Genomic DNA, 20,778 nt, shown 5'->3' with positions numbered 1-20,778 from the left:
ATTTTTCTGTTTAGGGGCCACCTACTTCTGAAGCCCAGAAGACTACCTGAATGTCTCTTAAACTTTTCCATATTGATCTTGAAGTGGACTTTCTGGTGTCTCAGTTCAGCTCCTCTTGCAGTAGCTCAGCAACTCATGTTAGGAAAAAACAAAAAACAGAAAGAGAGAGAGAGAGAGAGGATATTGAGTTTTGGAGATGGGAGGTGTGGTTGCCACTGAAAATTTCCCAGGGGAAGAAGATCTATTGTTAAAAATCCATCCTTTTTTTCTTCCCCTCTCTCTCTCACTCCTTTCTTTCCCTCCTCCTATCCCTACCTCTCTTTCCCCATTTCTCAGTTCAGCCCATAAGTCCTCTCCCTCCACTCTTGGACTCCTATCTCACTTCCCCACCTTAGACAGGAGCTGGGAGTGATTCTTTCTGCTTTGTTTTTAATATTTTTTTAATTTATATGTTTATTTGGCTGTGCCAGGTCTTAGTTGCAGCATGCAAAATCTTAGTTGTGGCATATAGGATCTAGTTTCTTGATTAGGGATCAAACTTAGGTCCCCATGCATAGGAAGCACAGAGTCTTAGCCACTGGACCAACAGAGAAATCCCTGAGATGGTTCTAAAAGGAGACCAGGTACCACAATCTCCTGCAGATGCCTCAGCTCTCAGACAGATCCAGATAGCTAGCACTCTTATCTCTTGTCACCCAGCTTTGGCACCATCCCATGGTCCCAACAGCTTCTGAATAAAATTCTGATTTCCTTTAAGAATGTTTGAAGGCCATTTCCATAGCCCTACTGGCTGAGGTGCTCAGAATCAACCCTTTCCATGAGCAAGATGGTGGCTTTCAAAGTGGAATCTGGGACTCTAGACCTTAAAAAAACAAACAGCAACAAAAATCATTTGAGTTCCCTTGTTTAGCTAAATAAAGATTTGGGTGCCAGGTTCTGTGGGGAGGCCTTCATCCCTGCTCCTGGGGAATTCACAGTCTGACTTCTCATTGCTAGATTTTCTGGAAAACACTTAGTTACCAGCCAGCAGAATGAAGCCACCTGTTGGAGGTGGTCCCCTTCCTGACTCAGCCTCCAAGAAATATGGCAGTTCTGCTTCCTTTCAGATTCACAAATGTTCTGGATACGTGAACAGTCCTTCAGCATCTCTTTTTCAGAGGTGGAAACTGAGGCCCAGAAAAGAGACTTGTCCTGAGCAGGTCACAAAGCTGGTGGCTGTGTTGGGCCTGGATTTGCTTCCTGCTCCCTGACATCGCCCTGCCTCCCAGGCATTCCTTTGAACTAATGAGCCAGGCAGAACCCATGACAGCTGACTGCTTCTGAGCTTGCCCTGATTGTTCCTCCCTCTTGAGAGATGTCCAGATAAGCTCCACCAGCATGCTGAGAGGCTCTCCTCCGAAGATATAAGAACAGGAGTTCTCTGTGAGGATCAGAGCCAAAAGAGCTCAGTCAAGTTACCACTGATAACCTCGTGCTCTCTGCACAAGTTATTAATACAATAGTCTCCTGCCCTATGACCAGAGCCCTCTACACACCCAAGGTTCTGAGATGTGCTTAAGAACATGAATTCTTGATGCTTAAAAACATCCAGTATAAGGTTTTCAAACTAGTGGTCCTAATCCATTAGTTGGGTGACAAAAAAGAAAAAAAATCTAATGTTTTAAAGGAAAGAAAAAAGTAGAAAATACCAGAGTCCATCCTATTTGTGGTAGGCAGAATTCTCAGACCACATCCCCAGTGACCTTCTGCATGCCCTCCCCTTGCGTGTGGGCAGAGCCTCTGAATATGACAGAACATCATTCCCAACATTATGGTAGTCATGTTAGGAGAACCACTGGCTAAAACTGCCCACTCTGGCCAGGCACCATAGTAACCACTTGCATGAGTTATCTCAAACAGGAAGTCCTGGTAAGGAATGAGGAACGAACAAGCTACCACCGACCAGAAGAATTCAGAAAAGGCCTAAAGAAGAGAGGTGCCTGTAGTCCATGTGCCCACCAACCTCCCAGAATCCTTCTGGCTGGACTCCATCTTGGCTGAGTGATGCGTGCACCACCAGGAAGGACCCTGACTCAGAGTGACGGGCCAGAGACAACTCAGAAACTAACCTCATCACCATAAACTTCGAGGCTGTACACCATGCGGCAGAGAAGTCTCCTGGGTTCCCTTACCCTGCTGCTCTACGTCCGGGCACCCTTTCCCAATAAAGTCTCTTGCTTTGTCAACATGTGTGTCTCCTCCAACAATTCATTTCTGAATGTTAGACAAGAGCCTTCTCTCAGGCCCTGGAAGAGATCCCCTTTCCTGCAACAGTTACATGGCAAAGGAAGGGCTCTTGCAACATAATCAAGATTCATAATGCAGACCCAAAAGCATTGCCTGTGATTTCAGTAAACAATGACTTTTGCCCACCATCAGCATTGCAGGATTCCTGAGGGGGATTCAGGATGGAAAAAAACACCAGTACTGGCCCTGGACTGTTAAGGTACATATTGAAGGAGTAATATCAACGATCCCAGGATCTTGTATCTTACCACAGAGAAAAAGGAACTAAAATCATTAACTTGAGACTTTTGTCTTTTTCGATTAGCAGCGATCTTATCTTTGACTACATGATTTGTTTTGTTTTGTTGGCAAAATCTTCTATATATCCTGTCTCCTCTCTTACCTCTTCAGAATGGTTCCTCAGAGCTATCTAAGAGGCTGTCTTTCAGGCTATAGTTATCAATGAGATTTCCAAACAAAACATAACTCAAAACTTGTACATTGTATATTATTCTTCAGTCAACAATAATCAGTTGACTTTGAGATAATCAAAAGAGAGATTATTCTGAATGGGCCTGACCTAATTATGTAATCCCTTTAAAAGAGAGGTTCTCCTGCTGGCCCTGAAAAAAACCAAAGGAACAAATGCCAACAATCCCATGAGGCTGGAAGAATATCCCAAGTACAGGTAAGATGGCAGCGCCAATTGACACTTTGATTATAGGCTTGTGAGAAGTTGAGCAGAGCATCCAGCTAAAGCTGTACTTAAAACTCTAACCTATGAAAACAGATAATAAATGTATGTTGTTTTAAACCATGGCATTGGTGGTAATTTGTTGCACAACAGTAGAAAACTAATATAATACTCTAAACCATAAAGATGAGCACTATATGTTACAACTTTTTTCAGTTTTATATATATATAGGTATATAATCATTAGACCATGGTATAAAACGCATTTTTGTTTTCAGAGGTGATAAAAACATTAGAAGCCACTGATCTAGTTATTTGTTGTTGTTCAGTTACTAAGTCGTATCTGACTCTTTGTGACTCCATGGACTGCCACACTCCAATTTCTCTGTCCTTCACTATCTCCTGGAGTTTGCTCAGATTCATGTCCATTGAGAGAGTGATGCTACTTAACCATGTCATCCTCTCCCAGCATGTCTTTTCCAATGAGCCAGTTCTTCACATCAGGTGGCCAAAGTACTGGTGTTTCAGTTTCAGCATCAGTCCTTCCAATGAATATTCAGGACTTAGTTGCTTTAGCATTGACTGGCTGGATCTCCTTGCAGTCTGAAGGGACTCTCAAGAATCTTCTAGTCTAGAGTGTCAGCTAAAAAAAGCTGCACAACTTGAGAGTCACGAGTTAAGTTTTACTGGGGGCAAAAAGAGGATTGCAGCCCAGGCACCTCTCTGAGAGACTGCCCCAAAGAGGCAGTGGGGGAAGGTCAATATATAAGACTTCGGTGAAGTTAAGTTCCGTTCAGTCGCTCAGTCGTGTCCGACTCTTTGCGACCCCATGAATCGCAGCACGCCAAGCCTCCCTGTCCATCACCAACTCCCAGAGTTCACTCAGACTCGCGTTCATCGAGTCAGTGATGCCATCCAGCCATCTCATCCTCTGTCGTCCCCTTCTTCTCCTGCCCCCAATCCCTCCCAGCATCAGAGTCTTTTCCAATGAGTCAACTCTTCACATGAGGTGGCCAAAGTACTAGAGTTTCAGCTTTAGCATCATTCCTTCCAAAGAAATCCCAGGGTTGATCTCCTTCAGAATGGACTGGTTGGATCTCCTTACAGTCCAAGGGACTCTCAAGAGTCTTCTCCAACACCACAGTTCAAAAGCCTCAATTCTTCGGTGCTCAGCCTTCTTCACAGTCCAACTCTCACATCCATACATGACCACAGGAAAAACCATAGCCTTGACTAGCCAGACCTTAGCCAGCAAAGTAATGTCTCTGCTTTTGAATATGCTATCTAGGTTGGTCATAACTTTTCTTCCAAGGAGTAAGCGTCTTTTAATTTCATGGCTACAATCACCATCTGCAGTGATTTGGGGAGTTCAATATATTAAGCACTACTTTTACAAAAGATTATCTGAAAGTGGGCAAACAGGAGATAGCAAGAGTGAACATCAACATTTTAGGAATCAGTGAACCTAAATGGACTGGAAAGGGTGAATTTAATTCAGATGACTATTACATCTATTACCGTGGGCAAAAATCCCTTGGAAGAAATGGAGAGGCCCTCATAGTCAACAAAAGAGTCCAAAATGCAGTACTTGGGTGCAATCTCAAAAACAACAGAATGATATCTGTTCATTTCCAAGGAAAACCATTCAATATCAGAGTAATCCAAGTCAATGACCCAACCACTAATGTGGAAGAAGCTGAAGTTGAATGATTCTATGAAGATCTACAAGACCTTCTAAAACTAACACACCCCCCCCCCAAAAAAAAAATGTCCTTTTCATCCTGGGGAAAGGAATGCAAAAGTAGGAAGTCAAGAGATACCTGGAATAACAGACAGTTTTGGCCTTGGAGTACAAAATGAAGCAGAGCAAAGGCTGACAGAGTTTTGCCAAGAGAACATACTGGTCACAGCAAAATACCTCTTCAAACAACACAACAGAAGACTCTACACATGAACATCACCAGATGGTCAATACTGAAATCAGATCGATTATATTCTTTGAAGCTGAAGATGGAGAAGCTCTATACAGTCAGCAAAATCAAAACAGGGAGTTGCCTGTAGCTCAGATCATGAACTCCTTATTGAAAACTTTAGACAAATTGAAGAAAGTAGGAAAAAACCACTAGACCATTCAGGTATGACCTAAATCAAATCCCTATGATTATACAGTGAAAGTGACAAATAGATTTAAGGGATTAGATATGATAGAGTGCCTAAAGAACTGTGGACAGAGGTTCATGATATTGTACAGGAGGCTGTGATCAAAACCATCCCCAAGAAAAAGAAAGGCAAAATGGTTCTCTGAGGAGGCCTTATAAATAGCAGAGAAAAGAAGAAAAATGAAAGGCAATGGAGAAAAGGAAAGATATACTCATCGAATGCAGAGTTCCAAAGAATAGCAAGGAGAGATAAGAAAGCCTTCCTCAGTGATCAGTGCAAAGAAATAGAGGAAAACAATAGAATGGGAAAGACTAGAGATCTCTTCAAGAAAATTAGAGATAACAAAGGAACATTTCATGCAAAGATGGGCACAATAAAGGACAGAAATAGTATGTACCTAACAGAAGCAGAAGATATTAAGAAGAGGTGTCAAGAATACACAGAAGAACTATATAAAAAAGACTGTAATGATCCAGATAACCATGATGGTGTGATCACTCACCTAGAGCCAGACATCCTGGAATGTGAAGTCAAGTGGGCCTTAGAAAGCATCGCTATGAACAAAGCTAGTGGAGGTGATAGAACAAAGCTAGTGGAGGTGATAGAACTCCAGTGGAGCTATTTCAAATCCTAAAAGATGATGCTGTGAAAGTGCCGCACTCAATATGCCAGCAAATTTGGAAAACTCAGCAGTGGCCACAGGACTGGAAAAGGTCAGTTTTCATTCCAATCCCAAAGAAAGGCAATGCCAAAGAATGTTCAAACTACCACACAATTGCACTCATCTCACATGCTAGCAAAGTAATGCTCAAAATTCTCCAAGCCAGGCTTCAACAGTATATGAACCGAGAACTTTCAGATGTTCAAGCTGGATTTAGAAAAGGCAGAGGAACCAGAGATCAAATTGCCAACATCTGTTGAATCATTGAAAAAGCAAGAGAATTCCAGAAAAACATCTGCTTCTGCTGTATTGACTATGCCAAAGACTTTGACTGTGTGCATCACAATAAACTGTGGAAAATTCTGAAAGAGATGGGAATACCAGACCACCTGGCCTGCCTCCTAAGACATCTGTATGCAGGTCAAGAAGCAAGAGTTAGAACTGGACATGGAAAAACAGACTGGTTCCAAACTGGGAAAGGAGTACATCAAAGCCATATATTGCCACCATGCTTATTTAACTTCTATGCAGAGTACATCATGCAACATGCCCGGCTGGATGAAGCACAAGCTGGAATAAAGATTGCTAGGAGAAAGATCAACAACCTCAGATATGCAGATAACACCACCCTTATGGCAGAAAGCAAAGAAGAACTAAAGAGCCTCTTGACGAAAGTGAAAGAGGAGAGTGAAAAAGCTGACTTAAAATTCAACATTCAAAAAACAAAGATCATGGCATCTGTCCCCATCACTTCATGGCAAATAGATGGGGAAACAATGGAAAGAGTGAGACTTTATGTTCTTGGACTCCAAAATCACTGAAGATGGTGGCTGCAGCCATGAAATTAAAGGACACTTGCTCCTTGGAATAAAAGCTATGACCCACCTAGACAGCATATTAAAAAGCAGAGAACATTACTTTACCAACAAAAGTCCATATAGAAAAGCTATGGTGTTTCAAGTAATCATGTATGGATGTGAGAGTTAGACCATAAAGAAAGCTGAGTGGCAAAGAATTGATGCTTTTGAACTGTGGTGTTGGAGAAGACTCTTGAGAGTCCCTTGGACTGCAAGGAGATCAAACCAGGAAACCCTAAAGGAAATGAGTCCTGAATATACTTTGGAAGGACTGTAGCTGAAGCTGAAGCTCAACACTTTGGCCACCTGATGCAAAGAACTGACTCATTGCAAAAGACCCTGATGTTGGGAAATATTGAAAGCAGGAGGAAAAAGGGATGACAGAGGATGAGATGGTTGGATGACATCACCAACTTGATGAACATGAGTTTGAGCAAGCTCTGGGAGTTGGTGATGGATAGGGAATCCTGGCATGCTTCAGTCCATGGGGTCAGACATGACTGAGAGACTGAAGTGACTGACTATCTGCTAATCACAAGGATCTGATGTCATCATGAAGGGTTTTAGGACCTTTCTAGATATGAGAAGATGCAAGGATGCAGATTATAAAATCTGTTCCTGAAAGTATCCAGCTATCTACAGACCCATCCCACCAGATTCCTTGGATCACAGAGTGCCTCACTCCACCCTGAACTCCCTTAGGTGGTGCTGAAGGTCACTAGCTGCAGCAGCACAGGTTTCAGTCTCCACAGAGGCAGATGGCAAATGCCCTTGTTGTTCAGTCCTTGGTAATGCTCTTGGCAAGTGCCAATTTGTAGTTGACAAGAGTAATTTATCTAAGGTCAAGCAGTCACTTATAAACAAATCAAATCTAGAATCCAAGCCTCCCTGTGAAATCAAGTGGGGCCCTGCGGGGCTCCCAGGCACAAAGGCCTTTCTGTCCACCCATCTCTTGTAGGCAAGAGTCCAGCTTCCATGACCCGTTCTTGATTCCAAAGGGCAGTTTTTCAATACAGAAACCAGTATGTTTCCCTTTGCCTGGCAAAGCAATAAAGCTCTCCTTTTCCACGTCACTCAAGACTCTGCCTCTAGGATCTGATTCAGCACTGGTGTACAGAGTCAGAGATTTAAGTAACACCTGGTCAATACTTTCTCCATCATAGGAGACTGCTTAATGTTGTTAGGAAATGAAACAGCAGGATCCTGTGAAAGTGAAAGTGTTAATTGCTCATTTGTGTCTGACTCTGCAACCCCACACATGTAGCCTGCCAGGCTCCTCTGTCCATGGAATTTGCCAGGCAAGAATACTGGAGTGGGTTTCCATTCCCTTCTCCAGGGGATATTCCTGACCCAGGAATCTGTCAACTACAAAATGGCACTTACCAAAGGCACTGCCGATGACTGAACAACAAAGGTGTTTGCCATCTGCCTCTGCGGACATTGAACCCCATGCTGCTGCAGCTGGTGACCTTCAACCACCCCCAAGGGAGTTCAGGGTGGAGTGAGGCACTCTGTGCTCCAGGGAATCTGGTGGGACAGGTCTTTAGATAGTTGGATGTTTTTAGGAACAGATTTTATGATCTCCACCCTTGCATCTCCTCATATCTAGAGAAGCACTAAATCCCTTCATGGTGACATCAGATACTCATGAGTAACAAAAAACCATTTGTAAAATGAGTACTTCATAGTATTGAACTCCCCCTTCACCAGAACGTTATATATTGGCCTTCCCCACTGCCGCTTTGGAGCAGGCTCTCAGAGCTATCTGAGATGCTGCCCCCCAGGCTGCAGTCCTCATTTTGCCCCAAATAAAACTTAACTCGGAACTCTCAAGTTGTACATCTTTTTTGTCAACAGTTATGGCGACCACAAAGGGACCCAGAGTGGACGTCCTTCCTTCAACTGGACTCCACAAGGAACCGGACCTTTGGTACCGGCAGCAGCCCCTTGTGCCCATCTACCTCCTTAGCGAGTGCAGGCAAATTTGGGTAATTCTCTCCTGGTTCTTGAATCTGCCGTATTGGTTGAATTTCTGAGTTTTATTTGATGGTGGAGGAGGTTACCTGCCCCTTCCCAGTAGGAAAGATACTGGGTGAAATATCCAGGGCATACCCACTCATGGTCGAGACACTGAGTGGGGCTCAGTTGAAAGATACCGAGAAATTCCCACCCACTGAAAAGATACTGAGTGGCATGCTGGTTGAAAGATGCCGGGGGAATTACCCACCCAGTGGAAAGGTACTGGGTAGAGGGGCTCGATTGGAGAAAAAAGTCAAGGAATACCTGGAGCTCGGCTGAAAGATGCTGAGGTTGCTCCATTGTAGGGGACTGGATGCTTTTGGATGAGTGGTTAAGTAAGAGGCTGATCTGACACTTTCCCTCAATTTGACTGCCATTATAGAATTTCCTGGAGAGGGAAGTGGCAACCCACTCCAGTACTCTTGCCTGGAGAATCCCACGGTCGGAGGAGCCTGGTAGGCTATAGTCCATGGAGTCGCAAAGAGTCGGACGTGACTGAGAGACTTCACTTCACTTCATGGAATTTGTCAGTATAAAAGTGAGGAAAATAAATGAGAGCTTTTCTCTGAAGAAAAGGGACAAGACTTCTCCTGGCTGGTTTTGGTTTTCTTAAGTGACTGAGAAATTTACGGGAGTAGTGGAGGCCAAGTCCTCATACCATGCAGTGGTTCCATAGGGAAACCCACTCATTAATTAAAATACTTACTCATCCAGGGGTCACACATAAGAACTTGCCATTCAGCGACCTGAGCAGCCATGGTGGTCTTAGATTGCTGGAGGTGGAATCCGAGACATGTAAGACAAGCTGGGGTAACTCTGGAGGAGTTAAGCTCATGCAGCACATGGGCCCACTACCCACGTTCACTAGTGATTTTTATCCTTGACAAATTCAGCTTAGAATGGGAAACAGAATCTCTCAAAAACAGAAACATAGGGGTGTCAGAAAGTCAGCCTCTGACTAACACTCCAGCCAGATTCGTGTACAAGACATATGGAGTTCATACTTGCAAGTACCTAGTTAATTGGAGAAATTATACTAAAAGAGATTTCAACTTAAAATGGCCAAATTGGGGTTCTTTTGATATTTCAAAATTGATATTTTTGTGCACACAATTAGAAAAGGCTGGCCGTGCTTACTTTGACTGGTATCTAGAAGCTTCTAAAAGAGGAAATGATAGAGTAACTTCTTCATAGAAAACAAACAAGAAATTGCTCGAAACTATCAGAGCAAAAAAAGGATGTTAGCACTGACTCTCCCAGGTCACAGGTCTAGTGGAACTGGGAAGTCACGTTCAGCATTTATACCATTTGGCTTTTGATTTCTGGGCATCTCTTTGCCTTTTGTTTCTGAGTATGACTCCTGGCTGGTGAAGTTCTGGTTTGGTTTGGTTTGAGTGTGCAGACATCTGGTACATACTACTTGAGCTAATATGGGAATTGCTAACTCTAAGGTTCCACACTCCACCTGGGAATTCCTTGGAAAAACAAATTTTTTTTGGACTGGTCCGTCTATAGCTATGACAAAAATGGTCTAAAAATATTAGATCTTTATTGACAATAGGATAGGAAAATGGACTAAATTTCCCTTATGACAAGACTTCCTCCTGTAATCAACAGCCTGGGCCTGACCAAACTAAGACCCACACTTCTCCAGAGGGACAATCCCTGCTGAGACCAATCTGTCCTTGTTATAAGGGCCAATTTGAGCACTATCTGGTCTAAATTTTGGTGATAAAACTATGGTCACAGAAATATACTATTTTTGACAATGTGGTCACAATATTCTTTAGACTCCAGAGAAAGCGAGAAGAAAAATATTCTCTTTGAGAATTCTTGCCCTGAAGAAATAACTCTTCCTACATGTTTAGACCAGAACTCTCTAGATCCCTTATCTAGACCATCTCTAATTCTTGAAATCAAAAGAAAAAAACAGGGGGAACAAAGCCTTTTAAAACCTTATCCCAAACTTTTTTTTTTTTTTACAACAAGTATTCATAACTGAGTTTGGACAACAAAGCTATAGGATCTCTTATGTCTATTTGGATATATGCATGTCTCTGTGTGTCTTTGTTTTTTGGATAATATTGCTGATTGCTGAGATCAGTGTGTAAACGAGCTCTAATCTAATTAACTTTTTAAAAAATTAAGCGGTTAAAAGTAAGATAATTCTAAATACAAGAGAAATTAACCTAAATGAATTTCAGGTTCATGTGAACTGGGAAATATTCAGTATTAAATACCTGGTATTAATGTTTGTTTGATCTAACTAATATAGATATATCTGGTTCCAAATATGAAAAGGGGTACGTCAAGGCTATATCTTGTTACCCTGCTTATTAACTTCTATTCAGGGTACATCATGAGAAACGCTGGGCTGGATGAAGCACAAACTAGAATCAAGATTGCCGGGAGAAATATCAATAACCTCAGATATGCAGATGACACCACCCTTATGGCAGAAAGTGAAGAGGAACTAAAAAGCCTCTTGATGAAAGTGAAAGAGGAGAGTGAAAAAGTTGGCTTAAAGCTCAACATTCAGAAAATGAAGATCATGGCATCTGGTCCCATCACTTCATGGGAAATAGATGGGGAAACAGTAGACACAGTGTCAGACTTTGTTTTTGGGGGCTCCAAAATGACTGCAGATGGTGATTGCAGCCATGAAATTAAAAGACGCTTACTCCTTGGAAGGAAAGTTATGACCAGCCTAGATAGCATATTCAAAAGCAGAGATATTACTTTGCCAACAAAAGTCCATCTAGTCAAGGCTATAGTTTTTCCAGTGGTCATGTATGGATGCGAGAGTTGGACTGTGAAGAAAGCTGAGTGCCAAAGAATTGATGCTTTTGAACTGTAGTGTTGGAGAAGACTCTTGAGAGTCCCTTGGACTGCAAGAAGATCCAACCAGTTCATTCTAAAGGAGATCAGTCCTAGGATTTCTTTGGAAGGAATAATGCTAATGCTGAAACTACAGTACTTTGGCCACCTCATGCGAAGAGTTGACTCATTGGGAAAGACTCTGATGCTGGGAGGAATTGGGGGCAGGAGGAGAAGGGGACGACCGAGGATGAGATGGCTGGATGGCATCACCGACTCAATGGACGTGAGTCTGAGTGAACTCTGGGAGATGGTGATGGACAGGGAGGCCTGGCGTGCTGAGATTCATGGGGTCACAAAGAGTCGGACACGACTGAGCAACTGAACTGAACTGAACTGAGGACCAAGTTTAAAATAAAGTTAATTAAGTTTACCTTTTAAATAAGCTGGTGCAAAAACTTGAATTTAGCTTTTCTCTCTGTTAAGAGGACATCTTTTCTTCAGATATTGAACTGCCTTTCATAATAGATTTAAGTTTCTTTATCTCTTAAATGATCTGTTTTGAAATCCTTTATCATTACGTTGGCTAAGTGAATAGTATTGTTTCACAATGATCTATGATCCCATCTGACTGAGTGTTCTAAACCTTTTTGATATTTGTTGACAAAACTTTCTAAATCATTCTAATGAAGAAGATTTCTAGCTAACTTTGGGATGCTTCAGAGGGCCCCTGAAACATCCCAAAGAGAGATATTATACTAATTAGATTCATTTGTGTAGAGAATTACATGGGGAATATTGTCAAGTGAGTAATAAGTCTCCAGTTATATTGTATGGTAAATGTTACTAATATAGATATCCTAGAAACTGTTTAGAGTTCCTAAAATCCTTATATATTTGGGTAAAATGTTATCAGATACAATTCTAGTTACTATCTCAAAATATTGCCATAATATTAACCACATTTCACAAAAATGCTTCCTCTTAAAGAAGATTTATAGAAAGGACTTTTGGATAAATGCCAGTTTCTGAACTAGGTAAGGATTCTAATGGAAAACCTGGTGACTTCACAAAGGTAAACAAAAGGACTGAATGAACTGGCAAACATGCTTATACTTTCATGGTTTCAATCTAAAAAATTACTGGGTTAAATCTGTGTTTTCCAGGTGTAAGGAAAACCCTCCCCTCAAACTAATTATGACAGCAATTTGCCAAAATTAAATTTTATAAACAAATTAAAACATTTATCTTTTCTCTCTATCTGAACCCTCAAGAGATTGGAAACTCTTCAGTTCAGTCACTCAGTTATGTCCAACTCTTTGTAACCTCATGGACTGTAGGCCACCAGGCTTCCCTGTCCATTACCAACTCCTGGAGCTTACTCAAACTCATGTCCATCGTGTCAGTGACATCATCCAACCATCTCATCCTTTCTTGTTCCCTTCTCCTCCCACCTTTAATCTTTCCCAGCATCAGGGTCTTTTCCAATAAGTCAGTTCTTCACATCAGGTGGCCAAATTATTGGAGTTTCAGCTTCAACATCAGTCTTCCCAATGAACACCCAGGACTGATCTCCTTTAGGATGGACTGGTTTGATCTCCTTGCAGTCCAAGGAGTCTTCTCCAACACCACAGTTCAAAAGCATCAATTCTTCAGGGCTCAGCTCAGTGTTCCCAACCCTGCACCAGGCCACCACTGACCCATGCCTTCGCCAGAGACTCCTGGACACTCACAGGCAAGTCTAGGTCAGTCTCTTGTGGGGTCTCTGCTCCTTTCTCCTGGGTCCTGGTGCTCACAGGTTTTGTTTGTGCCCTCCAAGAGTCTGTTTCCCCAGTCCTGTGTAAGTCCTGGTGGCTCTATGGTAGGATAAATGGCCACCTCCTCCAAGAGGGCTAATGCCATACCCAGGTCTGCTGCACCCAGAGCACCTGCCCCTGTGGCAGGCCACTGCTGACCTGTACCTCCACAGGAGACACTCAGACACTCAAAGAGGTCTGGCTCAGTCTCTGTGGAGTCTCCTGTTGCACACAAGGTTTTGTTCGAGCCCTCCAAGCGTCTCTGGTGGGTTTGGAGTTAGATTCTAAAGGCAATTTCACCCCTCCTACCATCTTACTGAGGATTCTCCTTTGCCCTTGGACACAGGGTATATTTTTTTTGGTGGGATCCAACATTCTCTTATCAATGGTTATTCAGCAGGAAGTTGTAATTTTGGAGCTCTCAAAGGAGAGTATGAGCGCACATCCTTCTACTCCACCATTTTCCATTGATTTGGAAACTCTTACTTTTTGGTAACTTTATTAGATAAGTTAGGAAAGTTATCTCACTAACAGGTACAGAAATTTCAAGGAATTTTGGAGACCTTGAGAAGGGAGGAATTCACTTAGATCTGTTAGACAAAGTCTGTGATAAAACTTTGGGATGACTTTCCTAGGCCTAAAAGATTTTATTTTAAAAATTCAGTCTGAGACTCTGTAAAAGTTTCAGCAAAGCAAAAGTGTCTTTGATTAATTATGGTTATATAAATCATCAGGCCTGTTCAGTCCTGTTCTATCTATTCATGATATTACAAGATGGGATCCTCTCACCCGGCCAATTAAAAATACATGCTCTGATGCTGGCCATAGATTTAAGTTTTCTCTTAGAGTCATTTGAACTCAATTGGAGTGATGAGCTAAGTCTCAATTAAAAAAATTAACCTCTCATCTATTACAAGGAAAGCTCCCATGATTATGGGATGAATCTACATGGTTAACACCAGGCTATGGTGTTTAAAAGCTCCTTTATGTTGGGAAGGGTTAAATCATACTGAAATTGATCAACCAGGTAATTATGAGAAAAACCTGGGTGCTTTATGAACTATGCCTATTTTTATTTACCCTTAGAGAGAGTAATTGGTATGGAACTCAGTGGTTTTGTGGCACTAATGTATGGCCTTGACATCTACAGGGATGGATATGAAGGTGTAGCCTGGGATTCCCATGAATTTAAGGTCATATGTGTTAACAAATTAGAGGTAACCCCAACCATTCTACCATTGGTATGATCTCAGTGGGTCAAAGATCTGTATTCTACTAGTATGACCATTAGGCAGCTTTGTGTGTGTGTGTGTGTGTGTGTGTGTGTGTGTACACACACACGCACCTTCAGTGGGGTTGAGTTCAGTCAGTCAGTTCAGTCGCTCAGTCCTGTCCAACTCTTTGAGACCCCATGGACTGCAGCATGCCAGGCTTCCGTGTCCGTCACCAATCCCCGGAGCCTACTCAAACTCATGTCCATCCTGTGTTGTCCCCTTCTCCTCCTGCCTTCAATCCTTCCCAGTATCAAGGTCTTTTCCAATGAGTCAGTTCTTCACATCAGGTGGCCAAAGTACTGGAGTTTCAGCTTCAGCATCAGTTCTTCCAATGAATATTTAGTACTCATTTCCTTTAGGATGGACTTATTGGGTCTCCTTGCTGTGCAAGGGACTCTCAAGAGTCTTCTCCAACATCACAGTTAAAAAGCATCAATTCTTCGGCAGTCAGCTTTCTTTATAGTCCAAATCTCTCTCATATCCATACATGACTACCTGAAAAACCATAGCTTTGGCCAGACAGACTTTTGTTGGTAAGGTAATGTCTCTGCTTTTTAATATGCTGTCTAGGTTGGTCATAGCTTTTCTTCCAAGGAGCAAGTATCTTTTAATTTCATGGCTGCAGTCACTATCTGCAATGATTTTGGAGTCCAAGAAAATAAAGTGTCTCACTGTTTTCATGGTTTCCCCAACTATTTGCCATGAAGTGATGGGACCAGATGTCATGATCTTAGTTTTCTGAATGTTGAGTTTTAAGCCAACTTTTTCACTCTCCTCTTTCACTTTCATCAAGAGGCTCCTTAGTTCCTCTTTGCTTTCTTTAGTTTCCTCTTTGCCATAAGGGTGGTGTCATCTGCATATCTGAGGTTATTGATATTTCTCCCAGCAATCTTGATTCCAGCTTGTGCTTCAACCAGTCCAGCATTTCTCATGATGTACTCTGCATAGAAGTTAAATAAGCAGGGTGACAATATACAGCCTTGACATACTCCTTTCTCAATTTGGAACCAGTCTGTTGTTTCATGTCCAATTTTGTCTTGACCTGCATACAGATTTCTCAGGAGGCAGGTCAGGTGGTCTGGTATTCTCATCTCTTTAAGAATTTTCCACAGTTTGTTGTAATCAGTGGGGTCAGAGGATGTAATTGGTCATATCAAAGTCTTAACAATTCTCATAAGCTTTAAATGATAGAACCAGGCTATTAGCCTACTGAATTCTGAGATCTCTATGATGAGAAATTCATGCTACACAACTACAAGGCCCTTGACAACTTACAGCATCTCAGGGAGATATCTTTGCTATAATTCAAACTGAATGCTTTATTTTCATACCTGATAAATCCTTTAATGTAACACATTTGATGAACCACATGAAAAATCTGTGGTTAAAGCAGAAAGATTTCTGCTTCAAGTGACCCATTCCCTAGTCTTAATGATCTTTTTGAAAAAGCCTGCTTTGGTGTGGGAGGCTCATGGCTAAAACAATTACTTTTAATTCCACTAATGTCATTAACTATACCATTTGTATTTTGCTTGTTTCACAACATTATTATTTCTTGTATTACTAAGTGTATGACTGAGCTTCCAGTGAATATAACGATGACTAAACTTAAAGCCGTTGATCAAATGTATAGCTTGATATGTGATTAATGATTGTAATAGTGTAACTTTAGACATGGGAAGATGCAACGAAAGGAAATAATTTCCAGGACCATAACTAAAAGACAGGTGTCCAGAGATCTTTGACGATTAAGACTTAATCCAGTAATAGCACATTGAGAGGACTATCAACAAAAACCTTCTTCAAAACTGGGAACGAGCCTTCCCAGTAACACGGGACAAAATGGTCACGAAATGCCCCCCAAAGTACGGTCAGATTTATGACCACAAGGGGGGCATGTCAACTACAAATTGACGCTTACCAAAGGGACTGCCAACGACTGAACAACAAAGGCATTTGCCATTTGCCTCTGCGGACATTGAACCCCATGCTGCTGCAGCTGGTGACCTTCAACAACCCCTAAGGAAGTTCAAGGTGGAGTGAAGCACTCTGTAGTCCAGGGAATCTGATGGGACAAGTCTTTAGATAGTTGGATGTTTTTAGGAACAGATTTTATGATCTCCATCCTTGCATCTCCTCATATGTAGAGAAGCTCTAAATCCCTTCATGGTGACATCAGATCCTCATGACTAACAAGAAACCTTTTGTAAAATGAGTACTTCCTAGTATTGAACTCCCCCTTCACCGAAACATTATATATTGACTTTCCCCCACTGCTGCTTAGGAGCAGCCTCTCAGAGCTCTCTGAGAGGCTGCCTCCTGGGCCTGCAGTCCTCACTTTGCTCCAAGTAAAACTTAACTCGCAAAACTTTTTTTAGTCAACAAATCAAACCCAGATCTCCCACATTGCAGGCAGATTCTTTACTGTCTTAGCCACCACAGAAGCTGGGTCCTCTGGGACCCTCCCAAGTACAAAAATATGTTTGTGTCTTCCATTTCTTATTTGTAAGAAAAGCCTCCCTGAGTTCCAAAGGGCAGATTCAAGCCGTTACTGTTAGGAAAGTCAGGGAAAGCAGAAACTAAAGAAAAACAGTCAGGAAATAATAGTGAAGCAACAAAACAGAATCTTAATTTCTCCTCAAGGGATATACATAACAATCTAATACAGATCTTTGAGTTGTTCTGTAGGAACTAAGGCTCCTCCCAGATGGGAGATAGTAAGTACATGCTAAGATTCCAGACTGGTTGGAACCAAAAGGCTGATGATTGAGATTCCTGTAATACCTCCCTGTTACCTCACCACCAACCGATCAGAAGAAAGTCACATACCTGCAACCCTCACCCATCAGTCAGTTCAGTTCAGTTCAGTTCAGTTCAGTCGCTCAGTCCTGTCCGACTCTGTGACCCCATGGACTGCAGCACGCCAGGCTTCCCCATCCATCACCGACTCCCAGAGCTTACTTAAACTCATATCCACTGAGTTGGTGATGACATCCAACCATCTCATCTTCTGTCATTCCTTTCTACTCCTGCCTTCAATCTTTCCCAGCCTCAGGGTCTTTTCCAATGAGTCAGTTCTTTGCATCAGGTGGCCAAAGTATTGGAGTTTCAGCTTCAGCATTAGTCCTTCCAAAGAATATTCAAGAATGATTTGCTTTAGGATTGACTGGTTTGATCTCCTTGTAGTCCAAGGGACTCTCAAGAGTCTTCTCCAACACCACAGTTCAAAAGCATCAATTCTTTGGTGATCAGCTTTCCTTATAGTCCAACTCTCACATCCATACATGACTACCGGAAAAACTATAGTGAGGATACATCTCTGGGCACACTTTTATGTATATTTTTGGTTCTTTTGAAGCTTATTAATGTTCTATGTAGTAAAAAAATAAAGTTTAATAAAGATAGGAGAAAATCTAAAAGCTGGAGAAGCTCCAGCAAAGATGGAAAAGGTCTATACAGTCAGGAAAAACAAGACTGGGAGCTGACTGTGGCTCAGATCATGAACTCCTTATTGCCAAATTCAGACTTAAATTGAAGAAAGTAGGGGAAACCGCTAGACCATTCAAGTATGACCTAAATCAAATCCCTTATGATTATACAGTGGAAGTGACAAATAAATTCAAGGGATTAGATCTGTTAGACAGAGTGCCTGAAGAACTATCCACAGAGGTGAGTGACATTGTACAGGAGACAGGGATCAAGACCATTCCCAGGAGAAAAAAGACGAAATGGTTCTCTGAGGAGGCATTACAAATAGCTGTGAAAAGAAGTGAAAGGCAAAGGAGAAAAGGAAAGATATAGCCATCTGAATGGAGAGTTCCAAAGAATAGCAAAGAGGGATAAGAAAGCCTTCCTAAGTGATCAGTGCCAAGAGATAGAGGGAAACAACAGAATGGGAAAGACTAGAGATCTCTTCAAGAAAACTGGAGATACCAAGGGAACATTTCATGCAAAGATGGGCACGATAAAGGACAGAAATGGTATGCACCTAACAGAAGCAGAAGATATTAAGAAGAGATGGCAAGAATACACAGAAGAACTGTACAAAAAAAGATCTTCACAATCCAGACAATCATGATGGTGTGATCACTCACCTAGAGCCAGACATCCTGGAATGTGAAGTCAAGTGGGCCTTAGGAACCATCACTACGAACAAAGCTAGTAGAGGTGATGGAACTCCAGTGGAGCTATTTCAAATCCTAAAAGATGATGCTGTGAAAGTGCTTCACTCAATATGCCAACAAATTTGGAAAACTCAGCAGTGGCCACAGGACTGGAAAAGGTCAGTTTTCATTCCAATCCCAAAGAAAGGCAATGCCAAAGAATGTTCAAACTACCACACAATTGCACTCATCTCACATGCTAGCAAAGTAACACCAAAATTCTCCAAGCTAGGCTTCAACAGTATGTAAACCAAGAACTTTCAGATGGTCAAGCTGGATTTAGAAAAGACAGAGGAATCAGAGATCAAATTGCCAACACCTATTGAATCATTTAAAAAGCAAGAGAATTTCAGAAAAACATCTACTTCTGCTTTATTGACTATGCCAAAGTCTTTGACTGTGTGGCTCACAACAAACTGTGGAAAATTCTGAAAGAGATGGGAGTCCCAAGAACACCTGACCTGCCTCCTGAGAAATCTGTATGCAGGTCAAGAAGCAACAGTTAGAACTGGACATGGAACAACAGACTGGTTCCAAATTGGGAAAGGGGTACCTCAAGGCTGTATATTGTCACCCTGCTTATTTAACTTCTATGCAGAGTACATCATGAGAAACACTGGACTGCTTGAAGCACAAGCTGGAATCAAGATTGCTGGGAGAAATATCAATAACCTCAGATATGCAGATGACACCATTCTTACGGCACAAAGTGAAGAAGAACTAAGGAGCCTCTTGATGAAAGTGAAAGAGGATAGTGAAAAAGTTGGCTTAAAGCTCAACATTCAGAAAACTAAGATCATGGCCTCTGGTCCCAACACTTCATGGCAAATAGTTGGGGAAACAATGAAAACAGTGAGAGATTTTATTTTCTTGGACTCGAAAATCACTGCAGATGGTGACTTGAGCCATGAAATTAAAAGACACTTGCTCCTTGGAAGAAAAGTTATGACCAACCTAGACAGCATATTAAAATGCAGAGAACATTACTTTGCCAATAGATGTCTGTCTGGCCAAAGCTATGGTTTTTTGAGTAGTCATGTACAGATTTGAGAGTTGGACTATAAAGAAAGCTGAGCACCAAAGAACTGATGCTTTTTAACTGTGATGTTGGAGAAGACTGTTGAGAGTCCCTTGGATTGCAAGGAGATCCAACCAGGCAATCCTAAAGGAAATAGGTCCTGAATATCCATTGGAAGGACTGATGCTGAAGCTGAAACTCCAATACTTTAGCCACTGAATGTGAAGAACTGACTCATTGGAAAAGACCCTGATGCTGGGAAAGATTGAAGGTGGAAGGAGAAGGGGACAACAGAGGATGAGATGGTTGGATGGTATCACCGACTCAACGAACACAAATTTGAGTAAACTCTGGGCATCGGTGATGGACAGGGAGGCCTGAAATGCTGCAGTCCATAGGGTTGCAAAGAGTCGGACACAACTAAGTGACTGAACTGAACTGAATGCTAACAAGAGCAAATAAGTCCAAATATGCCTGCTAGTGTCTCTAAGTTCCAAGCCCAGCCTTTTGTACTCTGCTTTGTGAAATTGGAGCAAAGGTTCTGCAAACCACATTTCCACTTTGCCTGCTGCCTCTCTGTTGAGCTCCACCTAGCAGAGCCAAGAGAGAACTTGTTTGCCTCTCTGGTGGCAATTCCTGAGAGTCTCACTGCAGCCTCATCTTCACCCTGGCAGCAGAGTTCCTTCTCATAGCAGCAGTGAAATGCAGCTTACAGTTTTTCCAACACTTAAAAAATTAGCCTCATTACATCATTTTAGAGACACCAGCACCAACCAGCAGGCACCCTCTTTTCAAGCTCTTAAGTTTCCAATCCTAAAGGCCCCTTCAAGGAAGTCACAGAAGCCAGTCCTAGCCAAGTGTCCCCTTTCCCTCAGAGGAGCTCTGAGTTTCAATTCCACAATTCCTTTCTAAGTTTCTGAGTTTCAAAAATACTGACATATGGACATTACCGTGTAAAGCACAGGAAGCTCAGCTTGGTGCTCTGTGATGACGTAGAGGAGTGGGATGGGGAAGCAGGGGTAGGAATGAGGTCCAAAAAGGAGGGGATATACGT

At 42.1% G+C, this 20,778-nt stretch overlaps 1 long non-coding RNA gene across 2 annotated transcripts in view; it reads right to left on the bottom strand.

Moving 5' to 3' along the window:
* Positions 1-20,778, bottom strand: part of LOC121819990 (uncharacterized) — a 64,122-nt gene that overhangs the window by 4,554 nt on the left and 38,790 nt on the right. The window contains exon 1 of one of the 2 annotated variants that reach the window (XR_009601267.1): positions 47-1,943. The exons of the other annotated variant lie outside the window; for it this stretch is intronic. This is a non-coding gene — a long non-coding RNA (uncharacterized LOC121819990). Of the gene's footprint in view, positions 1-46; positions 1,944-20,778 lie in introns of those variants that run through there. 2 annotated transcript variants of the gene reach the window in all.

The sequence above is a fragment of the Ovis aries genome, chromosome 7 (assembly GCF_016772045.2).
Source record: "Ovis aries strain OAR_USU_Benz2616 breed Rambouillet chromosome 7, ARS-UI_Ramb_v3.0, whole genome shotgun sequence".
Lineage (NCBI taxonomy): Eukaryota > Metazoa > Chordata > Mammalia > Artiodactyla > Bovidae > Ovis > Ovis aries.
The sequence above is the reverse complement of the archived record's forward strand: the minus strand, read 5'-3'. Positions and strand labels throughout refer to the sequence as shown.